Source organism: Syzygium oleosum, unplaced genomic scaffold, assembly GCF_021117445.2.
Source record: "Syzygium oleosum isolate NSW1041296 unplaced genomic scaffold, Sole_v2.1 Sole_v2.53, whole genome shotgun sequence".
NCBI classification, from domain to species: domain Eukaryota; kingdom Viridiplantae; phylum Streptophyta; class Magnoliopsida; order Myrtales; family Myrtaceae; genus Syzygium; species Syzygium oleosum.
The window spans coordinates 1016692-1044043 of NW_026607537.1; the positions used below are offsets into that span (position 1 = coordinate 1016692).

Sequence of the window (27352 nt, forward strand, 5' to 3'; positions counted from 1 at the left end):
GCCGGCGACGAGGCTGGCCCTCGCCGGCGGCGAGGGCTATTTTTCGATAAAAAAAAAAATTTCGACCAAAATTTTTTTTTTGATGGAAAAAAAATTTCCACGATTTTTAATTCGACCAAAAAAAAATTTGTAGTTTCCAACGAAAAAAAATTCGTCGGAAAAAAAAATTCGTTTCCAACGAATTTAGCCACGAGTTTTCCAACGAATTTTCCAACGAAAAAAAATTTGTCGCAAATTTCCAACGAAAATTGAAATTTTTCGTTGGAAAAATTTGCGACGACTTATTACCAACGAATTTTTTTTCGTTGGAAAATTCGTTGGAAATTCGTTTTCCAACGAATTTTTTCAAATTTTTCGTTGGAAATTTCGTCGGAAAAAATATGTTTTTTTGTAGTGATAGTATCTAATCAAACTATTCGCTTTTGCAAAATGGTTTCTTCTTTTCGTTGTCATGCAGATGCAGTAAGAGACTAGAGCTATAGTTCAATTGACCGGGGCTTCTCTTTCCTTACCACCAACCTAACAAGCTCAAGAGGGAAGATCAACAGATCGATTTATGGAAAGCAGATATGAACCGGGAACTAATTTTTGCAAACATCATCAACCAATTACCTCGCAAGATTTGCATCACCGTCCCTCCGAGGTTCTCATACAGAGAAGAGGACGTAAAAAGGGAAACAAAATTACTGGCTCTAAAGACTAACATGCTAGATCCATTTTGTCTAGAGGTGGTAAACGGGTCAAGAATCCATATAATAACTCATATTTAATGATTGTGGGTTATAAATGGGTTGGGTTAAGTTTTAAAAATAGACTTAAATAGGCCATTAATGAGTTATTTTTTTTTACTTAATGGTCTTACATGGGTATTAAATGGGTCATAAATGGGTTACCCAAAAAGCTTAAGTGAAATTTTCAATTTTTTTAATTTTTTGATTTTCATAATTTTATATTCTTTTTTTCTTTTCCTTTTTCCTTTTTTTTTCCTTCTTCCCTTGCCGGTGGCCGGCCATAGGCGAGGGACAAGCCTCGCCGGCCTCTGGTGAGACTCGAGCTCGCCGAGGCCAGCACCAGCCCTGCTCGGCGAGCTCGAGTCTTGCCAGAGGCCAACAAGCTCATCCCTTGCCCATGGCCGGTTGCCGGCGGGGGAAGAAGAAAAAAAGAAAAGGAAAAAGAAAAAGAAAATAAATTTAATTAAAATATGATTTTTAAAAAAATAAAAAAATAAAAAAAAATATTAAAATGAGTGCATAGAGGAAAATATGATTTTTGCATACCAAACGGTAGAAAATATTTTCTAGTTCATTTCCACATTTTAGCCAAATATTGGAAAATATTGTCAATTTCCTAAAAATATTTTTCAGAAATGTTATATTTTCCGCAAAACAAAAGGAGTCTCAATTTTTTTGAAAAGATTTGTATTGCATGAAGATGTTTTAGCAATACCATTTTTTTAAAAATAATTATCCAAAATAAGCTTTCCTAAATTTAGTTAAATGGGTCGGGTCGGGTATGGGTCAAGATTTTTGTCTTGTAACAAATGGGTTATAAATGGGTTAAATGGGTCAAGTTAGGTTGGACCATTTATAACCAAATCCAAACTCGATCCGACCCGACCCATCCGTTTAACAGATCTAATTCTATCAAAACTCAAAAAGGCGGAATCGAAAAACATACAAAAGAAAAGCAAAGATAAATGGTTACAGTACAGTTTATGCCTAACAAGGGGAAGTGGGGGAAGATCAGAGCCTTCAAAATTCCGAGAGCCAAAATCAGCATAACTACATGAAGTGAGCACTCAAAATTAGCTTATGCCAGTAACATCACGAACAACATCAATCTGTTTTGGGATAGAGATTGACGTGGAATGGATGTCTATCTCTAACAGAATCTGTTTAGGGATAGAGACTCCTCACAAAATAGAAAGCAGGCGCCCGCAGTTCGCATCAGAGAGAGCCCACGCACTCGAGAAAAGAGGGGAAGGGAGACGACGTGGGGCAATCGCTCTTTCAAAAACTCACGTCCTGGCGCCGCCGGCCTTCTGCCGCTTCCACCACCTTACACCGCCGTGGCTCCATCCCTGTCGCAGCTTCCTACGGTCACGTGATCATCGGCAAGGTCACTCCTCTTCCTCCTCGTTGAAAATTGGCCTTTGGAAGAGGATGTACGGGAATCGGTTTGGATCGATCAAGAGGGATTGAAGTCGAAAATTCCGGTCTGATATACACACAAGGAGAGAATCATTCTCAGATTTGCATTTTCTTTCACTGAGCCGAGTCGGCCTGAGAGATCATGATTTTTTGACCACCGATCGTCGTCGAGTTTTGCGATTCATCTTACTGGTTATTGCCACCACATTGTCCGACGATTTCTGACTTCGTCGTCGATCGCCTTTTCGCAGCCACGAACCAGGTAAAACTCTCTCCTCTTATCCTCTGTTACATTCTGTCTTATGTAGATAGGTAGCCGAGAGTCCAATTTTCTGAATAAGATTAAACCAAGCTGAAATCCACTATATATGAGACTGATAGTGTCGTATATTCATCTAATTCTATCTTATGGTTGTGCGTTTGCGTCGGAAATGGTTACAATCCACTCATTCACCGTTTGCATAACATGGATTCCAATCCTCATTTTATACTTGATTTTGTTATGAGATTTTTCCACTGTGACGGGATGGTTCTGGTGGTGGATGGTGATGTCGGCTGTCAACATCTGGCTGAAGCTCCGGCATGAGATATACGGTGAAGAAGAACAGAAAATAAGTAAAGAAATAATAAAAATAAAATAGAAAAATAAAAAAAGGGTATAATAAAGAGGTCAGGTCGGATATGATTAATTGATCTGGGCCGGGTGTTATAAGATTGAGAGATATGGATCAGATAAAGATAAACAATGGGCCGACCGAAATTGGTATTGAATCTGGACAAAATTTGATAAGTTGGCTATATTTAGATTGGGCCCAGAGTGATCCGAAAATCAGACCCAACCTGGACCTCTGTGGTCCGAGCAAGACCCATAGTCAGACTGGCCATTTGGACTGGGTTCCCCTGACCCGGTCCGAAGTCCCTTTTTCAATAATAAAAAATAAGAATAAAAAAATTCAGAAAATTCAGGAAAATATAAAAATGTGGGAAAAGCTAAAAAAAATTAAAATTCATTTAGTTTAGGGCTTTTAAGAAACATTTTGGGCTTAAACAAAATTTGATTCAAAATTGAATAAACCTTTGGAGCTTTACCATAGGGATTTTTTTATTGCTTTTTCTTTTAGAGACGATGCTAGGTTGCTGTTTGTGCACTTTTATTTCGATTTTACTTTATTGCACACTTTTAATACATTGATTGTGGTTTTTCCTTTTTTTAGAATGGTTAGGTTAAATCTAGGATTTCAATGAACACAAACATGGCATGGACACTTAGTGGATGAAAACTTTTGGACTCATAATTGCATGCAACCACCAATGGATTTAGAGATGTAAATGGAGAGAAAAGATCTTCAGCTTGCTCCTAAAGATTTCCATAGGCAGTCTCAACCTCATGCAACGTACTAAAGGCCCTCGTAAATTGCCCGGCCCGGGGGAAGAGCATATGTACGAAGCTGGACTAGGTGTATTCTTTTGCCGTAAAGACCGTCGCACGATTGCCCAAGAAGCATCTAGGAGAGTAGAACTACATGTTCTTCCAGCAATTCCAAGTGCCGATAAAACCAGCCCTTCATCCATGGAAAGATGAACAGGAGGCCTTGCCATCTCGCCTCTAGCAATCCATTTCACCATAAATTCCAATGCATAAAATGCTAATTTGCTATTGTCATCTTGCATCGCAATTTCAACAATATAGTTGCATACACTCCACGGTGGACAAAGAGCTATATTTTGATCCATTGCCTAAGAACATTGGCATGAACAAAGTCACAAATGGAAAGGACAAACCAAGAAATGCACATATATAAGTGCAGAACTTCAAGGATCAGGACCGAACATGTTAATGGCATACCTTGCACCTTTCAATTATCAACACCAATGTGTCCAACTTGCCTTTCTTAACACAACTTTGTATACATTCAGAGAATACTTCCATCAACAACATATAGCCAGATTTCAGAGTTAGATCTACATATTTCAAGGCAACATTTATTTGATCTGCCAAAAGGAGCAAGTGAGTATGGGAACCTCACAACACTGGATGATCAGATATCTTGTCATGATGATGAATCTTCAAAGCAAATATACAAACAAAGTGCGGCAAGAGCAACGGTGAAGGAAATTTTCCAGAATGTGACTCAATAGGGATCCAAGTACCCTGATTATTGTGATCTTTTAAATTTATTTGTTCTACTCTTTCACTGTCCTGATGAACCCTGACTGTGTCACATTTTGAAATTTTTCAAATGTTGATCAACCTTGTCAAACCAAAATTCAACATATTAATCTCTAAAAATCTAGTTAGTTTAATGGATGTAAAGATAACATATTATGCTCTTGATGCGAAAGGGGAAATTATTATTGCTAGTTGTGAGTGCTCATGAGCAAAAGTTCTTACTGAATGAATATTCTCAGAGTCGGCTCACAAAACTCTGAAGTTTTTATTTAGATGCAAAATGAGACTATTTTCTATAGCACAAATAGCAAAAAAGCTAGTTGGTTTTTCTTTAAAAATGTGGACATAATGAAACCAATTGATTACACTAAGCTTATAAATGCAATCTTCTCGAATTGGAGTTACGTTGATGAAGTAGTTACAATGTCTATTTACATGTGTTCAACTTCTATAATTGCAGTGTCCACTAATTGAGATTTAAGTTAGTATTTGCATGTAATGTAGGGTACCACTTATAGAGAACGAAAAGCACTAGCTTTGACTCTGGATGATACCAAGACAATTGTGACCAAACTCCATCAGATGATGAACATTCAAGTTGGCATCATCATAGCTGTTATGTGGCTCCTTATTCTAGGATTGGCCATGAAAATGTTTCTACTTCTCATAAGCTCCCAATTGCTACTTGTGGTATTCATATTTGGAAACTCCTCCAAGATGACATTTGAAGCGATTATTTTCTTGTTTGTGATACATCCATTTGACGTGGGCGATCGTTATGAAGTCGATGGGGTCCACGTACACAAGCGAATAGAGCTTTGTGCTTTCAACGGATGTTCAAAATATATGTTTCTAAACCATGATGCAGTGTGTTTCAGATGACGGTGGTAGAGATGATTATTTTAACAACTATTTACCTGAGATACGATAACCAGAAAATGATAATTCCAAATATAGTTTTTGCTACTAAGACCATCAGTTACTACTATCGAAGTCCTGATATGGGAGATGTAGTTGAATTCCAAACATTGTTCTTGTTATTCTCTATTTCATCGTGGCAATCTTCTCAATTGGTTTAGATATATGCACACAGAATTCAATTGCATCTTCCATATTAGGACTTTGATAGTAGTTACTGATGGCCTTGGTAGCAATAACAATGTTCGGAATTATTATCTTTCTGGTTGTCATATCTTAGGAAAACAGTCATTAAGATGTTCATCTCTTCTACCACCATTTGAAACACAGTGCATCATGTTTAAAAAAATATATTTTGAACATCTGTTGAAAGCACAGAGCTCTATTCACTTGTGTACCTGGACCCCATTGACTTTACAATGATGGTCTACGTCAAATGGATGCATCACTAACAAGAAAATAATCGCTTGAAATGTCATCTTGTAGGAGCTTCCAAATATGGAAAGCACAAGCAGCCATTGGGAGCTTATTAGAAGCAGAAACTTTGTCGTGGCAATTCCTAGTATAACGAGCCATATAATGGCTATGAGTATGCCAACTAGAATATTCACCATCCGATGGAGTTTGTTCACAACTGCCTTAGTACCATCCATGCATCAAAGTTAGTGCTCTTAGTTCTTTGAAAGCATAACTTGCAGTACATCCAAATGGAAACTTACAGCTCAATTAGTGGACACTGCAACTATAGAAGTTCAACACAATTAGATAGACATTGTAATCGAGTAACTCCAATTCAAGAAGATTGCATTTATAAGCCTCGTGCAATAAATTGGTTTCATTATATCAACATTTTTTAAAAAGCGCAAACTAGTTTTTTGCTATTTGAGCAATAGAAAATGGTCTTATTTTGCATCTAAATTAAAACTAGAGAGTGCTTTGACCCAACTTTGAAAATATTAATTCAATAAGCAGTTTTGCTCATGAGCACTCATAACTAGCAATAATTATTCATCCTTTCACATCAAGAGCAGGATCTATTACCTTAACAGCCACTAAACTAACTAGATTTCTAGAGATTAATCTATTGAACTTTGGTTCGACAAGTTAGATTAATATATGTTAAATCTATAACAACTGGCGCCTTCTAAGGTTTTATTTTATACGATAAAAAGTTATCTTGCTCAATACTTTGGTGAGACATTGAACAAATTGCTGCATTTTCATTGAACCTTAAATGACCATTTAAATGCAACCTAGACACAAAGGCTGAGAGGTTCCCATTGTGACGCATTGGATACTTTTAGGCTGGTCGGTTGTCAAGGGCCACAGATGAGGTCACAATTAGTTATCTCTTAATTGTATATCAACATCCCATGATTTACCTCAGAATTACATTGTTATTAATTCCTTCTTCTTATACACGACCTCGTTTGACTTCTACCAACCTTTCAATCAAGTGCTAAAAGAGTCAAGACAACAACGTTAGATACTTTCTATGATCTATTACCACCCAGCTTTTAAGGATGATTTGCTAATTTTTCGGCTCTCAGATACTCTTTCAAGTAGACTCGTTGTCTTAACAGCCTCATCTTCTGGCATAAATCGCATCAAGTCCTCTAGGCATATGTGCCCGACATGAAACAGCAAGTCAAAAGATCGATAAAAAACTAGACTAGTGACTAAGAAGTTTATAGAGCTGATAGAGATACAAAGAGAACATAAATGGAAAGACACGGCATGGATTAATGGAGAATGGGTAGTTCTGAATTTTAGCAGAGCAGACTATTCAGCTCCGAAAATAATTTTACAAAATGATGCCAAAATTGATTGATAAGATAAAGTTCGGGGCTTCTTCTCGAATAGTTTGGCCTACTGTAATATAAAGGATTAATATGGCCAAGACGATGACACGGTTAGGGATCATTAGGACAAGGAAAGAGTAGAACAAAAAAATTTAAAAGATCACAATAATGAGGCGCATCTAGATCCTTGCTAAGTCACATCTTGGAAAATTTTCTTCGCCATACCTCTCACCTCACTTTCGCTATTTTGTTGCTTCGAAGATTCATCATCATCACCAGATATCTACTCATCTAGTGTCGTGAGGTTCCCATACCGCACCAAATTCATTAGCCGCTTCATGTTCCAGACAGATACATTCTTGTGACTCAATTTATGCAAGTGATCGATTATGATCCCCTCTTCCCCCTTGTCCTTTCCTCTAGGACTCTTCTGTACTCTTTAGCTAACTATCACTCTCCTACTACCTTTCTCCGGCAATTAAGCCACATTAAGGTCAAGACCCACTGAAAGAGCTCAATGAGACAAGTAGTTTTTTATAATGCGAGGACAAATAAATGGCACCGTGCCGCCGACATGCTTTGGAGACGGCATTTCTTTGGTTCATGTGTCATAAACAACTGCTTGTACGTAGCTGGTGGTGAGAACGAGGGTGTTCATCGTAGGTTCTTCAAGCCTAGAAACTGTACACTAAACTCAGTTCCTTGGTTATGTATTTTCGGAAATTTCTTGCCTCGACAATATGGAACTGCATCCAGATGAGGCCAAAAGCTTGTCAAAATCGGATTTGAAGAAGTTAAATGGATGCGCACTCCAACTTAAAGCTAAAATGTCCCACTTTAGAGTTGCTGATGCACCTAGGGTGTAACATCCCGAATTTTGACCCGTTATCGGAACCAGTAAAGCGTATATTAATTCTCGTGTGATTTTAGTGAGCCTCGCCCGGACTTGATCAATCACGGGATACTAACCAAATGGGGAAGGCTAAATAGGAATAGGTACGTGGACCGAGAAACCGATCGCGATTGAACACTGATTTTGAGAAACTTCGAGGGAATATCTTGAGCCAATATGGGCCGATCTTAGGAAGATAACGGATTTGATATAGTTAGTAACGTACGATTGGATCGCGGGTGATTCCGCACGACCGAAAGTACGCTTGACAAATAAATTCCAAATTTTATCCAAACGATCGCGACCGCCGGTACTAGTGATAATCTCTTACCTTCTCTCGAGATTGAGACTATCGAGACTCGGACAGTCTTAGGTCGATACGCGTAACACCTAAACAGCCACCCGTTAGTGAGAGATCCTAAGATTTCAAAACGAGCTATTTTGATCGCGATATTGAGCCGAACTTCGATATCAAAATTTCAAGGGTAATTATGACTATTTTGTAGGACGGACGTCATTTTATAGTGGCCAAGTAAGTTTGGGACAAGAACGGCTGAAAATAGGAATTTCGACAAAAAGTGGGAAAATTACGGTTTTGCCCCCGTGGACACTGGGGCTGGATTCGGGGGCCGTTTGAGGTTATTTTTTACGGCCAAGGTCATTTTGGAGTGGCCACGTACATTTAGAGTGGTTTTGGACAAAAACGGGAATTTCGGAAAAAATTGGAAAAATAATATTATTTTATTCCCGGGACTTCGCAGGCGATTTTCGAAGGCTTAGAAAGTGAATTTCGCGAATCCAACACCGTATTATGTCTCCCGTGAACATATAGGACCGGTATGGACAAAAATTGAAATTTCGGTCCGGGATCGGAAAATTACGAAAATGCCCCTAGGCCATTTTAATTTATTCCGAAATTTGGATAAATTTTGGGGACTAACTAAGGTTAAGTGGACCAAACCAGACCTGGTCAGCCTTGGTTAGGGGCATTTGACCATCTCACCCTTGCATTATTGGAGAGGAGTGAACCTAAGCCATTGGATTCAAGGGCAAATTGTCCAAACCCTTGGATTGTTGACACTTGGATTCCACTCACCCAAGTTTGACCACTTTTGACTTGTTTCTTCCTCTCCTCAATCCCTCTCGGCTCACGTTCTCTCTCCCCGGCCGGCCTTCACGATCGTCCTCTTCACGCCGCTCCTCCGTCATTCTGCTCCGCCGGCCACTGTTCACGCCGGAACAGCCGCGCCGCCGGAGCTGCTGACCTTAGGCCGCCGCGCAGCACCCCCTAGCACCGCCCCAACTTCCGTCGACCAGCCCCACCCTCTGAATCGTCCGCCCCACAGCAGCTGTTCCAGGCGAGAGAGAGAGAGAAACGCCGTCGGTCTTCACCTCGCCGGCACCGCGCCGCCGTCCACCGCCGTGCGCCGCCCTCGTCGACCACCTCACCCTCACCGTCTCTCTCTCCACCATCCTCAGCCCGTCCGCCCAGCAGCTCCCCTGTTCCGGTTGTGTGTGTGGCCGTGAACCACACCGGCGCCGCCGTGACCGCCGGCTTGCCCCCGGAGCGCCGCCGTCGATTCTCACCGCGTGTCGGTAATCGACCGCCCGCTCCCGTCGCCTCGAGTCGATTTTAGGTGAGTATAAACCCCTAAACCCTTAATTAGTTTATTTGTGCATTTTAGAGGGTAATTAGGGGGTTAATTAAGCCTAATCATGGTCTAGATATGCCTAATGTTGTGAGGGGTGATTAGGGGACCTAATTAGTGCTTAATGAAATGGTTTAGAGGTGAATTAAGGCCTAATTAGTCTGCTGCCCTGGTACTGTTCATCAGTACCGAAATTGCATAAATTGTCTAAGTGTGGCACTAATTAAGTTCAAGTACTAATGACTTGGAAGTGGACATTTTGGGGATTAATTAGGCTTATTTGAACCTTAATTAGGTGGATTTGATTGTTGGGTGATTAGGGTTTGAGACTAGAGCCTAATGAGGGTGTTTAATTGTGGTTTAGTGGACAAAATGTGTCCTCCCCTGGTACTGTTCATTCAGTACCGAATTTGTGCAAATTGTCCAAGTTGAGTATTTAACGGATGATTGTTTGATGACAAGAACTTAGGCATTTTAGGGGTTGATTAGGACTTGTATAATCCTATTGAACGACCCGAATTGGTGAGAATGGATATCGAGACCAAAGTGCCCGAGGCGGGCCTTAGGCGCATTGAATTACCTTGGAAAGGATTGCGCGGATAAAATGTGGAGTTCTTGAACTAGAATGAAATTGTTTGGGAATGCCGGGAATGAGTGGCATAAGTCTAATTTGATCATAATTATGCTTGGTAAATTTGATATCAGGTTTTGGCTTGAATTCCCAAACATATGTTTTGCATATCAAGTTGTGATTGGTTGAAATTGAGTGAAACGATGTACATGTTTGAGTTATATTCAACTGTGGCCTTCGGGTCGGGCCTTCGGGTCGGGAGAAGTTGTGGCCTTCGGGTCGGGCCTTCGGGTCGGGAGAAGTTGTGGCCTTCGGGTCGGGCCTTCGGATCGGGTGAAATCGTGGCCTTCGGGTCGGTTTAACTGTTGTTGGCCTTTGGGTCGATTTAAGTGAATATGTTTTATATTGATATTAAAAGTCTAACCTGCAGGGCAGAGTAGTGAATTGGGCTGTGGCCCGGGTGAACTTATATTGATTGTTATACAGGTTCATTTATCTATGTGTTTTATTTACCCTCTGGAGGTGCACATTAGCCTAGTTTAGGATTAGTGGTTTTTACTTGCTGAGTTTTCTCACGGTTGTGGTAAAACCGACTTTTCAGATCTCCCGCCATGAACTTCGACGATGCACCGTTACGCTTTGGGATTCCCCACCATATAGAGCGTACGGCCGACTGCACCCCGTGGGAACGGGAGAAGTACTATAGACACTATGCTTTAGTATGAGTAGACGTAGGCTTAGCTCACTTTGAGACTCACGAGTACCTAGCCTGGTGTTTCCGAGATCGTTTTGGAGTAGAATTCGGTCCCATCAGGTCCGCCGACGTCCCGTTTGTGGGAGAGAGGTCTCGCTAGATATTCAATGTCCAGACGGTGATGTAGTAGATGTTGATATGGAGGGTAATCCTGATTCTGAGGTTGAGTACGAGATTGTGGAAGAAGAGGAAGAGCACGAGGAGCTTGGTGGATTAGCTTTCGAGCCGGAGATAGTCGATCCAGCTCCAGAGCAGGTGGATGCAGAAGCCCCTGAGCCTATGGACATAGACGTGTACGAGGAGCAAGACCCTGAGCCAGAGATGGAGTTGGAGGCCATGAGTTCTGAGGAGGATCAAGAGCGATTCGAGAGTTCTTCGGAGTTGTCGGGTTCTGATCCTGACTGGGTACCGTAGGTTAGATATCAGTATAGGAGTGAGGGCCGACACTTTTTGACCGTACCCCTCCGGTAGTTAGTTTGACACCCCTAGGTCATCGATCCCTTTTTGTTCGTGGCCTTTTGATGTACCTTTTTGTTTTTTTTGTAAATGGATAATGTATATGGGGGTTTAATCGATCGTATTTGGTATCTCTTATTACTCATGGTTGCTTTTAAATTGTCTGGGTGTATATATATTTATTATATATACGTCGTTTCCGCATGTGGCGTGTTTTCTCTGATTTGGGTTTCGGGTCGGTGACGTAACCTGGGAGCGTCGCACCACTATTTCGACCTATAAGCGGGATGCTCATGCTTCGTTGGGGTACGGGGCGTGACATAGGGGACCAGTGGAATCGTTATGCAGCTAGACGAACCGATGGGCTCGAAGTCAACAATCTTGGATTGAGCTCAAATTTGGTCGATTGAAGTGAAACGGCGTGCTGATCAATACTCACAGCCATGACTAACGATGGATTTTCGCAATTCGGGGTCGTTTAGATGGGTTTTTATTTATTTTTAGTATTTTTTATGGGTTAATTTAGTAAAGGGCAGTTTCGTAATTTTACGTTTTGATGTTTACTAATCCTAGTAGGGTTAAGTTTGGGGATATATAAGCTTGTTTTAGGGTTTTGTTTAATCAAACTTTGGATATTTTGATTTGATAATCATACTTGGAGGACGAATTGTTCTTCTGTTGAATTTTCTTGTTCAGTCAATCTTTCTTTCGCGTTTCGGCATCAATTGGTATTGGAGCACAGGTTGCTTGAATCAATGGCTAAACAGAATCCCGGTCATGGATGGCGGGCTCGTGGTGGCCGAGGGCATGGAGGCATTCCTGAAGCAGACGACCAACCACGTCTAAGAGATTTGTGAGACGTGGAAATTGAAGAACAGAGAAGATGAATCTAGGATTTGGAGCGACAACTTGCGGAGGCGAGGTTGGGCGTTCAATCCGAAGAAGAAGCAGAATTTGAGGATCCATCCGATGATGAAGAGGAGGACGTAAACCCTTTCGGGGTTCCGAACCAGAGGCGCAATCGAAGAGTATGATCTAGAAATCAGCGTTCTTCGCAAATTTTCGGGATGAAGATCGAGATTCCCGAGTTTAATGGTAAGGCTCATCCTCATGAGTTTATTGATTGGTTACATACAGCAGAGAGGATCTTTGATAGTAACGATCTGACTGAAGAGCAGAAAGTTAAATTAGTGGCTATTAGACTACGAAAACATGCCTCGATATGGTGGGAGCATGTGAAAAGGCAGCGTGCTAGAGAGGGGAAATCAAAAGTAAACCACTGGGATAAGATGAAGAAATTGTTGCAAAAGAAATTTTTACCTACTCATTATAAGCAGGAGGCATTTATTGAGTATCACAACACTAAGCAGCGAGATTTAACGGTCGAGCAGTATACCGAGGAGTTTGATCGTTTGCGGATGCATTGTGATGTGGTTGAGGAAGACGAGCAAACAATTGCTCGATATTTGGCAAGCTTGCGGTACGAAATTTCTGATGTTGTCCAATTACAGCAATGTTGGACCTATGAGGATGTGTGTAGGTTGGCCTTGAAGGTGGAAGGTCAGTGTAAAAGGATGAACGTGAATTCCAAATTTCAGAATCGTTGGTCAGGCAAAGAATCCCGAGGAAAAGCGGGAACATCTGCAGCAAATTTGACACTAGTCGCAGTTAAGGATGCGAGTTCTAAACCTTCATCCAAGGAGGGGCAGAGTAGTACTGGAACTAGCAGGGGAGGAACTGTAGCCAAGCGATATTTCAAGTGTCAGGGATTCGGGCATTTTGCTGCTGATTGTCCAAACCGACAGATTATGACGCTTGTTGATAATCTAGTCTTTGATGAAGGTCCAGTTTATGAGGAATCTAAAGGCGAAGAAGAGAATGCAGATGCGGAACATGAAGGGATTATCTATGCTGATTCTGGTGAGTCCCTAGTTGTTAGAAGAATATTAAATGTTGCTGTAGCGGATGATGAATCGTGGCTTAGACATAATATTTTTCATACTAAGTGCACTAGTAGAGGAAAAGTATGCAGCATGATAATAGATGAAGGGAGTTGCGAGAATGTAGTGTCCACGACTATGGTGGAAAAGTTGGGGTTGAAAACAGAACATCATCCTCAACCATACAAACTGTCGTGGCTTAGAAAAGGGAACGAGGTGAATGTGAGCAAAAGGTGTCTTGTGCAATTTTCGATTGGAAAAAATTACATCGATGAGTTGTGGTGTGATGTAGTCCCAATGGATGCTTGCCATATTTTATTGGGGAGGCCGTGGCAGTTTGACAGAAAGACATAGCATGATGGTTTCAGAAATACCTATACCTTCAAGAAGGATGGCCGAACCATTATCCTAGGTCCTTCAGATTTGAGAAAGGAAGTGAAGAATAATCTGCTGTCAGGTTAGAATTTCAAGAAGAGGTAGTGAACGCGCCTGGGCTTTTTGCCATTATAGTGATGGAGCGGAATTCTGACAGTCCTGAAATTCCTACCCAAATTCTGCCCTTACTTGAGGAGTTTGCTGATATCGTACCGGAAGAGATGCCACCTGGGTTGCCGCCCATGAGAGACATTTCAACATTGTATTGACTTTATTCCGGGAGATGTTATTCCTCATAAGGCAGCTTACAGAATGAGTCCTAAGGAACATGAGGAACTGCAGAGACAAGTGCAGGAGCTGTTAGAGAAAGGCGCAATTCGAGAGAGCATGAGTCCCTGTGTAGTGCCAGCCTTACTGATTCCTAAGAAAGATGGGTCGTGGAGGATGTACATAGATAGCAGAGCTGTTAACAAAATTACAATCAAGTATCGATTCCCTATTCCACGATTTGATGATTTGATTGATCAGTTACATGGGGCGGTTATCTTTTCGAAGATAGACTTGAGGAGTGGTTATCATCATATTAGGATGCGACCTGGAGATGAGTGGAAGGCGGCGTTTAAGACTGGAGATGGTCTGTATGAGTGGATGGTGATGCCTTTTGGGTTGTCTAATGTGCCGAGCACTTTTATGAGGCTGATGAATCAGGTTTTTTGTCCTTTTATTGACCAATTTGTTGTCATTTATTTCGATGATATTTTAGTTTTTAGTACTTTGATTGAGCAACATGTGCAGCACTTGAGAAGAGTATTTGAGACATTGAGGGAGCATAAATTATATGTTAATACCAAAAAATGTCACTTTTTAACTGATCATGTAACCTTTTTGTGTTATATTGTGTCAAAGGAAGGCATTCAGATGGATCCAATTAAGGTCGAAGCCATTACGAATGAGGGGGTTCCGAAGAATATTCATGAGGTATGTAGCTTTCATGGGCTAGCGTCCTTTTATAGGAGGTTTATTCGAGATTTTAGCACTATTATTGCGCCTCTTACGGATTGTCTGAAGGGAGATAGATTTGTGTGGACTAAAGAGGCAGACATTGCATTTCAGTTGTTGAAGAAAAAAGTGACTGAAGCCCTAGTTTTAGTGCTTCCAGATTTTGGTGAGGTTTTCGAGGTGCATTGTGATGCCTGAGGCGTTAGTGTTGGGGGTGTCCTGAGCCAGAAAAATAAACCTATGGTGTTCTACAGTGAGAAGTTGAATGAAGCGAAGAGAAGATATTCGACTTATGACAAGGAGTTTTACGCCATTGTGAGGAGCTTAGAGCATTGGAAGCACTATCTTATCTCGAAAGAATTTATTTTGTATTCTGACCATGAAGCCTTGAAGTACATTAATGGGCAGCATAAGTTGAATGCTAGGCATGCAAAGTGGGTGGAGTTCCTTCAGGTTTTTAGTTTTGCCATTAAACATACGGCAGGAGCGCTGAATAAAGTAGCAGATGCATTGAGCAGAAGACATTCTCTACTGTCTACGATGCAAGTGAGAGTTTTGGGCTTTGATTCTTTTAAGGATTTGTATGCTGATGATCCTTCTTTTGGAGATATTTGGAGGAAGTGCAAAACAGGGCCCTTTCAACAATTTCTGGTTGTGGAGGGTTTTCTTTTCAAAGGCAATAGGCTGTGTGTGATATTTCGAATTTCGACCCATTTTTGGGATTTATAAAATGTGTAATTCGTCAGTGTGTTTATAGTAAAAATCTCGCTCGGGAACTGATCACTCCCGGTTATTATTTTTAAAATTGAGATTTCGCTAGAATTGCACTCGATCGAATTTGGCCGTTATTTAGAGCCCAAACTTTGGTGTCGAATTTCTCGGAGTTCCGGGACGAATTTAATTGGACGGTGTCGATATTATTGTGGCCAGCCTCGATATTGCCTCGAATATGTGAAAAGTGGATTTTTCACTGGGTGCGGATTTGGACTAGTAGACCTCCCTCAGGGTAGTTTGATATAATTAACTTGGCCTTTGTCCCTTATTATATTCCAGGATTAATTTGGACCGTAGGATCGTTTTCAGATTTGAATTTCGGCCGTTGGGTCGTGATCGAGTGCTTTGACTTTTGTTTCCTCTCTCTCTCTCTCTCTCTCTTCTCTGCGCGCGCGTCTTCTCCCCCACCAGCTACGCACATCCCCTCCCCCCTGCATGTCATGCCCCACCCCATGCAACTCTCTCTCTCTCTCTTCCCTTTTTCTTTTCTTTTCTCATTTTCTTTCTTCTTCTTCTTGGGTCGTCTTCTTCCTCCCGCGATTGGTTCTGCTCCGCTTCGGTCCTGCTCGTCCGACTGCCGCTCGACCATCGCCGTCTACCTGGCACCGCCGCCCCGCCAACTGCCACACCGTCGCCGCCACGAGCCCCCTCACTCTTCTTCTCCTACCCTGTTTCCTTCGCCGGGTCGAGCCCGCCCTTGCCCATCTCGGCTCACTGCCGCGTCCGACGTGGCCAGGCTCCGCCGGGCCGCCGGCTAGTTCGTCCGGCCTTGCCCCCATCGCCCGCTACGCCGTCATGCCGCCTCCGGCCGCCGTGCGACCATTCCCTCCCCCTGTTTCTCTCCTCCCCAGCCTCTTTCTTGTTTCGGCTCCCCGACTCCACCGCCTCCGCGCGCCGCCGTCCCGGCTACCGCCGCTGTTCCGTTCGCCATCACCTAGCCCTCAGCGACCCTTGCCAGCCACCAGCAGCCGCCATGCTCTCCTGGACAGCCCGGGCCACCCTAGCTCAGACTTGGCCGGATTGTCCCGGCCATGGCCGAGCCTCCGCCGTCCAGCCGCCGTCGCTGTCGCCGTGTCGCTCAACCAGCCAGCCGGCCAGCTCGCCGGCCAGCCAGCCGAGCGTGTTCCGGGCCGTGGCCGAGCGTGCCCGGGCCGTGGCCAACTCGCCCAAGTCGTGGTCAAGCCGTTGCCCACGCGTCCCATTCGCGCACCTGCTCGCCCGGCCATTTGCCAGTCGCCTAGCCCGTTGCCCAGCTGTGCCCAGCCGTGTGCCCAGTTGTGGCTGAGTCGCCGGGCCGTGGCCGAGCCCCACGCCCGTTGCGCCCTTGCCCGTGCCTAACCGGCACGATTCACCTGGGCCATTTTAGGCCCGAGCCGACTTTTCCCGGGCCAAAACCTAGTAAGTGACTTTCTAAACCCTACCTAGTACTTTGGGTATTTTATAGACTTGTTTAGGGTTTAGAACGGTTAGGGCACGGTTTAATTTAATTATATTGTTATATAATTGTGTTAGTTGGATTGGATGAAATTATATGCATGTTTTGGATGTTCATATGTGGCCGACTAAATGTCGAGTTTGTGGGTCGGTGTGGCATGTCGTGAATTGTATTGAATTGTGAATATGGATCACTTGGTGGAATTGGCGTGAAATTGATTGAATTGAATGGCGTGTGTATGCCTGTCGGTTACAAGCCTGGATTGATCAGGGGGCTACGGACTTGGGACGTGTTGACGCAGGTCCGTGTAAAGGCATGAATGGCCGGTGTACCAAATGGAAAGTCGGACTTGGGACGTGTTGATGGCGGTCCGTGTAAAGGCATGAATGGCCAGTGTGCCAAATGGAAAGTCGGACTTGGGACGTGTTGACGGCGGTCCGTGTAAAGGCATGAATGGCCGGTGTGCCAAATGGAAAGTTGGACTTGGGACGTGTTGACGGCGGTCCGTGTGAAGGCATGAATGGCCGATGTGCCAAATGGATTCGGGCTTGAGACGTGTTGATGGTGGCCCGTTAAAGGTGTGTTGGACCAGGACGTGTTTACGTCGGTCATTGGAATTGAGCCCGGATTGATCGGAGGGCTACGGACTTGGGACGTGTTGACGGCGGTCCGTGTGAAAGCATGAATGGCTGGTGTGCCAAATGGGCCTGAGGCGCAGTGGTGCGGGTAGTGAGAATGGACCTGAGGCGTAGTGGCGCGGGTTGTGAGAAAGAATTTCGGCCATGCATGCGATTTGAGCGTGATTGAATTGACTGGTTGAGCGTGTGGTTGAATTGGCTAGTTGGATGTGTGGTTGAGTTAATTGGATTGATTGAGTGCAAGTGTGGTTGGTGTTTGAGCGATTGTGATTTGTTATTGAATTATTATTATTACATTATCACGTTGTGACTAACGTGCAGAGTTGGCATGGGCTTGATGACGAGGTAAGTACAATGATGCGAATTTTATATGTTATGGGGTAGATTGCATGTACGACTTGTCTGGGTACGCTTTGGCCTACGTGGGGTATAGGGGGTTGCTTATTGAGACTCGTTCTCACGGTTATTATATAACCATTTCAGATCCGCGACCATGAGTGATTAGAGACGCTGCAAGGGTATCTCGGAGATCGAGGATGGGTCAAGTACCTGGTATTTTGAGTTTCCCTTTTGTAGAGGAGTTAAGTTTGCGAACCATTGCCTCTTTCGAGGAATGTGGGTATGTTGTTGTGGCCTAGCTTGGGGATTGTCTTTTTGTGATCGTCGTATGTATCTGCCAAGTGTAGGAATTACAATTATTGTTTCGTGCTATTGCTACCCCTTGTCACTATTAATTGTCTAGGTTGTTTCTATTTGTTTCCGCGCGTGCCTAAGCTCTGATGTTTGGGTTGGGTCGGCGACGTGCTTGGGATGTCACATTCAATGATCGACCATCGAGGGATGATCACGCGCTCGTAGGGTGCGGGGCGTGACACCCCGGTTGATTTGGTATCAGAGCAAGGTCAGCTCGATCCAAGTTGGTCGAAACCTGGAGTGATAAGGAGCGATGACTTTGGGGTAGCCAGTTAGGGAGACTCGTGTGTCATGCGTACCCCAGACTGTTTGTTTGTGATTGCTGAGTGATTTTTATGCAATAATGTGTGAAGTGCCGATGCGTCTGGACTTGAGGTAAGTGCACAAAACTTGTTAGTTGTGATCGAGTGTTGTTGGTGACTTGCTGCCTGCTTTGTGAATTGTGGTTATGATTTGGTGTCATGGATGATTGGCTGCCTACTAAGTGAATTATTGTTGTGATTCACTGCCTAGGGCTTTAGACTGGTATAGTTGGCCTAGGTCTCTAATTCCTGAGTGGAATTATAGCAGGTAAGTGAGTGGTGTGACCCTGTGAGTTTGAGCAGTCGAGGTCGAGGTCGTGTAGGTTCGCAAGCTGGAGTTGCAGAGGATCCCAGAGTGGATGGAATTCTAAGGGCACGCGAGGAAGTTGGAATTTTAATGGGAATGTTGGGAATCAAGGTTAAGGGCAAGTTAATGCAGTCAGACAGATGCGTTAGTTGGTTGGAAAATTTTTGAAGTTAAACCTACAAGGTTCGATGGGAAGAGGTGACCCTGAGGTTACATTACTTTGGATAGAGGACTTAGAAAAAGGCTTTTGAGGTATTCGGGTGCACTGATGAGGAGAAAGTGAACTTGGCTATATATCAACTCCGAGGAAATGCAGATGATTGGTAAGAGGACCCCCAAAGTAGAATAATTCGAAGGACATAATTCCAAGCTGGGGTGTCGTTGTCGAGGCCTTCAATGAGAAGTATATTCAGAGAGTGCGTGAGGATAGAAAATGACATAGTTTCTTTAGCTTCGCTAAAATCGAATGTCAGTCGATCAGTACGAGGTCGAGTTTGTAAGGTTGCCTAAGTACGTACCAAGGATGGTCAAGGATCATGTGGATAGGATAAGGAGGTTTCGGGATGGATTGGAACCGGAATTCCACAATCAGTTAATACTTTTGAATCTCAAGGGATTACAATGAGTTGTATGAGAGAGCTCGATGGTTGACATGGATATGAGTGAAAGGGCTGCCGCTTCGGGATTGCGGTACGCGCCGGCTAGGGACAATAGGAACTTTGGAAAGAAGCCTATGATAGAGAATCGGAGATTTGTCCCTCTAGTAAGAAAGAACTTTGGGAAGCCGAATTACTACTCCAACGCCGCATGTCGATCTTATGGAAAGAGGCATAGGAATGGCCATTGCCAAGGTAGAAGTGAAGCATGTTGTGGATGTGGACAGTAAGGTCACCAAGTGAGAAATTGTTGAACCGACATATTAGGTCACTAATGCAATCGCAGCGACCACAGGTAGAACATTAAGCAAGAGCTGCCCCGCAGATTAATCAGAATCGGCTAAGGACGTAAGGAAAAGTATATGTTATGGCTAAGAAGGAAGCGGAGGATGCGCCTTGAAAGTCTAGATGTGTTATGAGATGATATTAGGTGCAATAGGAGATGATTTTGAAATTATCGCTTGAGTGGTCATGTAAGACTTATAATCAATTTTATGGTAAATAGGTGCAATCGGTTTAAGGATTTATGGATTACTGATGGCATTTTTGGACGGGTTTGAAAGGATGAGTTATCGCTTGGAAATTTCGAATTTTGTAAAGAGCAGGAGTGATTTACTTTGGGAGATCGCCGGATTGAAATTGGATGGATTGAGCTTTGTCATTGAGGTGTAGAAAGATAATTACTTTGTGGTTGACTAATTGGTTGAGGAACCAAGGCTAAAGGACATAGCCGTGGTGTGCAATTTTTTCGATGTCTTTCCTCAGGAATTGCCGGGACTGCCACCTGATAGAGAAGTGGAGTTCGTGATTGAGTTAGCCCTAGGGACGGAACCAATTTCGAAAGCGCCCTATAGGATGTCGCTGTCAGAATTGAAGGAATTGAAGGTTCAAATGCAGAAGTTATTGGATAAAGGTTTTATTCATCCGAGTGCGTCTCCATAGGGAGCGCCAGTGCTATTCGTGAGGAAAAAGGATAGATCATTGAGATTGTGCATTGGCTACAGACAATTGAACCAGGTGACCATTAAGAATAAGTAACCGTTGCCAAGAATTGATGACCTATTTGATTAGTTACAAGGGGCGTCGGTATTTTCTAAGATCGATTTGAGGACTGGCTATCACCAATTGAGGATCAAGAAGGAGGACGTGCCGAAGTCGGCATTTAGGATGAGATATGGACACTATGACTTTACGGTGATGCCGTTTGGACTGACGAACGCCCATGTATCCTTTATGGATTTAATGAATTGGGTATTCAAGGAATTTTTAGATCAGTTTGTGATTGTGTTCATAGACGATATTCTGGTGTATTCGAAGAGTCCCGCCGAGCATGAGGTACATTTGGAATAGGTTCTACGGACCTTAAGGGAACATGCACTCTACGCTAAGTTCAGTAGGTGCGAATTCTGGCGTCATCGAGTAGCGTTCTTAGGACATGGGATACCCGGGAGAGGAATTGCAGTGGACCCCGATAAAGATTAAGGCCGTCACAAATTAGTCGAGACCGATAACAGTAATCGAGGTTCGGAGCTTCTTGGGTCTAGTAGGTTATTATAGACGCTTTGTGGAAAGGTTTTCGGCATTAGCGACGTCGTTGACGCGGTTATTAAAGAAGGAGACGAGGTTTGAATGGATGGATAAGTGCGAAAGGAGCTTCCAAGAATTAAAACAGAGGTTGACGACCGCGCCAGTGTTGACAATTCCGTCGGGTCCGGGAGGATATGAGATTTACAGTGACGCATTGTTAAGAGGATTGGGATGCATGCTAATACAACACAAAAGAGTAGTGGCATACGCATCGCGGCAATTGAGGTAACATGAACAGAATTATCCGACGCATGACTTAGAATTGGTCGCGATTATTTTCACTCTTAAGATTTGGAGACACTACTTGTGTAGGGAGAAATTTCAGATTAATACGGACCATCAAAGTTTAAGGTACTTGTTCACCCAGAAGGAACTGAACATGAGACAGCGTCGTTGGATGGAACTCTTTAAGGACTATGACTGCGAGATTATGTATCATCCTGGAAAAGCTAATAGAGTAGCGGATGTTCTGAGTCGGAAATCAAGCATTGCATACATGATGGTCAAGGAGTAGACTCTGTTGGAGGGAGTTCGGGATTCGGAATTTAATTTTGAAGTGAGTCATGTCTCGAGTCTGCTTGCAGCATTGAGGATTGAACCGGAAATACAGACTAAGATTAAGGCTTCACAATCGACGGACTCGAAGATTCAGAAGATTTTGGGTATGGAGGTCACAAGAAGGAAATCAGATTGTCAGATATCCGAGGATGGGATTCTGAAGTTCCGTGGTCGGTTATATGTACCCAGTGATACAGAACTGAGGGAAGAGATTTTGTCAAAAGCACACCGTAGCAATTACAGTATTCACCCGGGTAGTACGAAAATGTGTCAGAACCTACGGCAACATTATTGGTGGAACGGCATGAAAGTGGACGTAGCCAAGCACGTGGTCAAGCACACCGTAGCAATTACAGTATTCACCCGGGTAGTACGAAAATGTGTTAGAACCTGCGGCAACATTATTAGTGGAACGGCATGAAAGTGGACGTAGCCAAGCACGTGGCCAAGTGTTTAACATGTCAGCAAGTGAAGGCGCAACATTGCAAGCCGAGTGGAATGTTGCAGCCAATGGAAATCCTTAAATGGAAAATGGGAGCATATCACGATGGACTTTTTTATGGGACTACCGAGAAGTTAGAGGGGCCATGATTCAATTTAGGTTATAGTAGATCAATTGACAAAATCGGCACATTTTCTGGCAATGCGAAAGGACTTCGCGTTAGAAAGGTACGCAAAACTGTACGGACAACATATAGTTCGTCTACATGGAGTGCTAGTGATGATCACCTCGGACTGTGATCCTAAGTTTACTGCCGCCTTTCGAAAAAGTCTTCATTCGGCATTAGGAACGAAGTTACGGTTTAGCACGACCTATCATCCCCAAACGGATGGCCAGTCTCAAAGGACGATTCAGACTTTGGGAGACTTGCTGCGAGCATGTGAATTGGATTTTAAAGGTAGTTGTGAGGAACAGTTGCATTTGGTTGAATTTGCCTACAACCATAGCTACTAGCAGAGTATCAGAATGGCACCATTTGAAGCACTTTATGGCAGAGCTGAAGGAGTCCTCAGAGTGTTAGAGAGGATTGGGAATATGTTGGAAAGGCAGGCTCAAGAACGAGAGAATGCGATTGCCCTAGTTGCTAAGGTTGCAGCTGCTGTAGCTAATGACAATGTTGGTAATGGGAATGGGAATCGACAGATGCATCAAATAGTGGAACAATTTCTGAAGTTGAAACCACCTAAGTTTGAAGGAGTAGGAGATCCGGAGGCTGCATCTAAATGGGTTGAGGAGTTGGAAAAGGCTTTCGCGTTATTGGGATGTACGGAAGCAGAGAAAGTGACGCTGGTAGTGTACCAGCTGCAGGGAAATGCGAGCGACTGGTGGAGAGCCACGCAAGGCCGAGTGTTCCTAGTAGGTGTGGATCAGAATTGGACAGCCTTCATTCGGGCTTTTAATGAGAAGTATTTCTCGGTAAGTGCCCGAGAAATAAAAATGACTGCTTTTCTTAAGTTGCAGCAGAACCAAATGACGGTGGATCAATATGAGGCAAAATTTGCCAGGCTATCTAAGTTCGTGCCGAGAATGGTAGAACATCCTGAGGATAAGGCGCGAAGGTTTCGGGATGGATTGAGGGCCGATATTCGCAGCCAAATGTTACTGGTAAATTTGAGGACATATGAATAATTGTATGAGAGGGCTCAGATTATTGAACAGGATATGACGGATAGGGCCATTGCGTTTGGATCGTAGTATACCTCAGACGGGGATGATCGTCAGCAAGGGAAAAGGCCAATGATGGAAAACCGACGTTTTGTCCCTCCGGCAAGAAGGAGTATTGGGAAATCGGCACATCCGTCTAACTCAGCATGTAGGCGTTGTGGGAGACAGCATGGGAGTGGTCCCTGCCCAAGTGTAACTGGGGCATGCTTTGGGTGTGGTGGAATAGGACACCACATAAGGAATTGTCCGAATATTCAGGTTCGACCACCCCCGTCAGTGCAGACACCTCGGATTGGGAATCCGACTAGTGCAGCCCCGCCGGCTAGTTTGAATAGGCCGCCGGCACAAGGACGAATGTACGCCCTGACACGGAAGGGCATTAAGAATATGCCAGGCAAAAGTACAGGTATGGGTTCTCTGTGTGATTATATTGCATATGTTTTATTGATTCGGGGGCGTCGCACTCGTTTGTGTCTGCTTGATTTGTTAAATTGGCTGGATTGAAACTGTTTTTAGAAGTGCAAGTGTGTGTGACTGCATTGTTAATCAATAAGATATGCATGTTGTTGGGATGTTCAGGCTGTCAAATGGTTTTTGGTAGTGTAGAATGTGGGATAGATTTGGCCATTGTGACTATGGATGATTTTGACATGATTGTGGATTGGGATTGGTTAGTTAAACAGAATGCTGTAATGAAATATAGCATTAGGGTGATTAAGTTTAGTCTGGCTGGACACCCTAAATTTGAAGTTATAAGGAGTCGAGGAAGAATCTCGATAGTTGCGCCGTTGACGAGATTCAAGGAAGAGATTTTAACGGATGGCCAGTTTGAAAGGACTATATAGATTTTAGAGGATATGTTGGGAGTATGTATATTGGATTTTGGGGCAAATGGGAAGGAACAAGTTTTAACGAATAAGACGGTCCCGTTGGTCGAAGATGTTTGGGAGTGTTATGAAACAGAAAGTACCACTTGGGAGAAAGGAGTAATAAGACATTATTACCCCCATCTGTTTGGATAGCAGGTATAGTTGTAAATTTCTAGGATTAAATTTTTATTAGGGGGGAAGAATTGTAACATTATGAATTTTCGATCCTTTTCCCGAGATTTAGGAAATGAATATTGATCAATGCACTATAGTGAGATCTCACCCGGAACAGCGCATTCTCGGGATGCTAACCTTAAGGGTAAGGCCATTATGGGATTGAGTTCGCACAACCAAAGAACTCGACCTTGGTTCGACCATAGATCATGAGGATTGACGAGGGAATGTTTTGGGCCAACAGAAAGCGATCTATTTGATTGATCGTGTCCGAAGGGAACTAGTGACAGACCCTCGCAATTACATGACAATCGAGGTCGCCTTAGTTCGAGCAAACTTAAACGTGATTTGACTTAGTGTCGGTCATGGGTCGAGAGCACGTAATCCTAATGAGCCACCCGTTAGCCAGCGATAAGCTAAAGTCGCGATTGTTCGATTCTAGTCATTTCTTGGAATTCGGGCCCGGGAATTGATAATTTTGAAAGTGACAATTTTGAGCGGCCGATGACGTTTTTGGCTTGGCCAACCTTGGGGCTACCCATTTCTGCAAAAAAATGAATTTCGGTTCGGGACCGGAAAAATTACGATTTTGCTCCTCTAGACTCCGACGTCGATTTTCGAGACCATATGAGATTATTTTTCGAGGCCGATGCCATTTTGGGGTGGCCACGCATAATTGGAGTGTGTACGGTCGAAAAATGGAATTTCGGCCCGGAAGTGAAAAATGACCGTTTTGCCCTTGGGACCGCGAACCAATTTTTAAGGACTAGATTAAGTCGGGGGACTGAGAAATACCTAGTGTGGCCGAAAATTGAAGGACCAGAATGTCCCTCACCTTTTTGGATAATTATAAGAATGCCCTTTGACTTTTTGGGCAAGAACAATCATGGGCCGTCGGATTTTGGATGAGATTGAATCGTGGCTGTTAGATTGGAGGGTAGTGAGAATGGCATTTTGGTAATTTCCGGGGTGAATTATTGGGGGTAGATTTATTTATTCTTTTTTTTGTCTTTCTCTCTCTCTCTCTTTTCTCACGATCACCTTCTCTCTCCTCACCATTTCCCCCCGATCGGTTTCTCTCTCTCTCTCCCTTCCCCCGTGCGTGAACCCACCTTGGCTGGCCACCAGCTCGCCGCCGCCGGTCGCCGTCCAGCTCAGCCACCCGCCGCCGCTCCTCCTCTTTTTCGGCCAAGCATCATCACCGCCCGTCTCCCTCTCTCCCTCTGTTTTACTGTTCCGATCAGCCCTAGCCGCCGCCGAGTCACCCCTGGCCATTCTCCCTTGTCCTGTACGTCACCATCGCCACCCTCAGTCGCCCGATTGTCGCTTGCCACCCACCCGTCTGTAGCCTCGCCGCCGTTCGCCCGCCTGGCCACCGGTGCCGCTGCTGCTGCTGCTTTTGTTCCGGCCGTCCCAGCCTCTATTCAGCCCTGTTTGTCATGCCTTTTCGGGGTAAGTGACACTCCCAAACCTCCCTAGGACCTCGGGTATTGTTGGACAGGTTTAGGTCTCGGTTTGGGTAGTTTAGGGGCTGTTTAAGGCATGTGCAAGGGGACTGGATTGCAGACTGTTGTGGACTGATTCGGTGATTGATTATGTGTGGTTTAGTAGGCCCGGATGAAGCTGAAGTGTGGTGGACCGACTAGGGGCTGAATTGCTTGATGATTGGTAGAATTATGCTTTGAATGGATTCGTACATATAATTGTGTGATTAGTGATTGTTGGCTGGTTTTGAGTATCCATTAGACTGAAAATGTGTGACCGTGTGTGCCATGTGTGTGGCCGTGAGGTATGGTGATGTGATCGCGTATTGAGGTTGCGTGTTAAATGTGTATGGTCGTGTGGTGTTCGTGTGACGAGAATGTGTATTTGTAGAGTGTGTGTAAGGCGTGAGGTTGCGTATGACTGTGGGTGTGGTTGGCCGTGTGTATGTGTGGTTTGAGTGGAACGAGAATACATAAATGTAGGATCGGTTGGAAAGGATCCGTCCTGAGGCGTGTTCGTTTACGCGGGACGATGCCGTCCCTGACGAGGTGACGATGCCCGGCCCGACGGGGTGACGATGCCTGACGTGGTCAGAAGACCGTTGGCCTGATGAGTTTTACGCGGGCGTGGTAGAAGGAATGTTGAGTGTAGGATTCCGTCCTGAGGCGTGTTCGTTTACGCGGGACGATGCCGTTCCTGACGAGGTGACAATGCCCGGCCCGACGGGGTGTCGATGCCTAACGAGATCAGAAGACCGTTGGCCTGATGCGTTTTACGCGGGCGCAGTAGTGGTGGAAAAGTTGAGAATGAGCGGGAATTGGCTTGAGGTGCGAGGTTTGCGAAAGTGATGCGTAGTGTGAGTCGGTGTGCGAGTGTGTTTGTCTCGAGTGCTTTGTGGTGCTCGATTATGGAGTAAAATGCGTGAGACACGGTATGGGACGTGTCCAAGTAGGTTTTGCTTTATAATCGAGGCACGCGTGCGACTGTGATTTATTGTTGTGGTGTATTGGCTGTGTTATTGTCTAACGTGCAGGGACGTGTATGATGGATTCCAGGTAGGGTCGTGTGTGGTTGTTAGTTTGATTAATTGTCGTGTGTTATGCGTGTTTTTGTCTGGCGGTACGTGAGTGCCTACGTGGGGTTTGGGGTTGTACACTTATTGAGATTCGTCTCATGGTTGTATAACCACCACTTTCAGACCCCCAGTCGTACACCCAGGGAGCCTGCCTCCTCTTTTTGAAGTTTGAAGAGCCGCCCATGGTGTCCAGTGGAGCTGCAGGTGATCCTCCGGAGCAGAAGCCAGAAGATTCAGGAGCAGAATGGAAGAGGGCGACCATCAGCTTTCCCTAGGGTATTCTAGGGGTTGTTTAAACTAGGCTGACCGATAGTGAAGTTAGGTTAGCCAAACCACCTGATCTTTTGTTATGTTGGTGGACGTGGATGCTTGTTTGTTAAGCTGTATGATTATGATGTTTGTATGTTTGATGTTATGGCATAGTATATAAATGAATGTTGTTGTTATTTGACTGTCT

The 27352-nt window shown here is 44.1% G+C and overlaps 1 pseudogene; it reads right to left on the reverse strand.

Annotated features, from left to right (window-relative positions):
• Positions 1-3467: 3467 nt before the first annotated feature.
• Positions 3468-27352, reverse strand: part of LOC130134629 (mechanosensitive ion channel protein 8-like) — a 36625-nt pseudogene continuing 12740 nt past the window's right edge.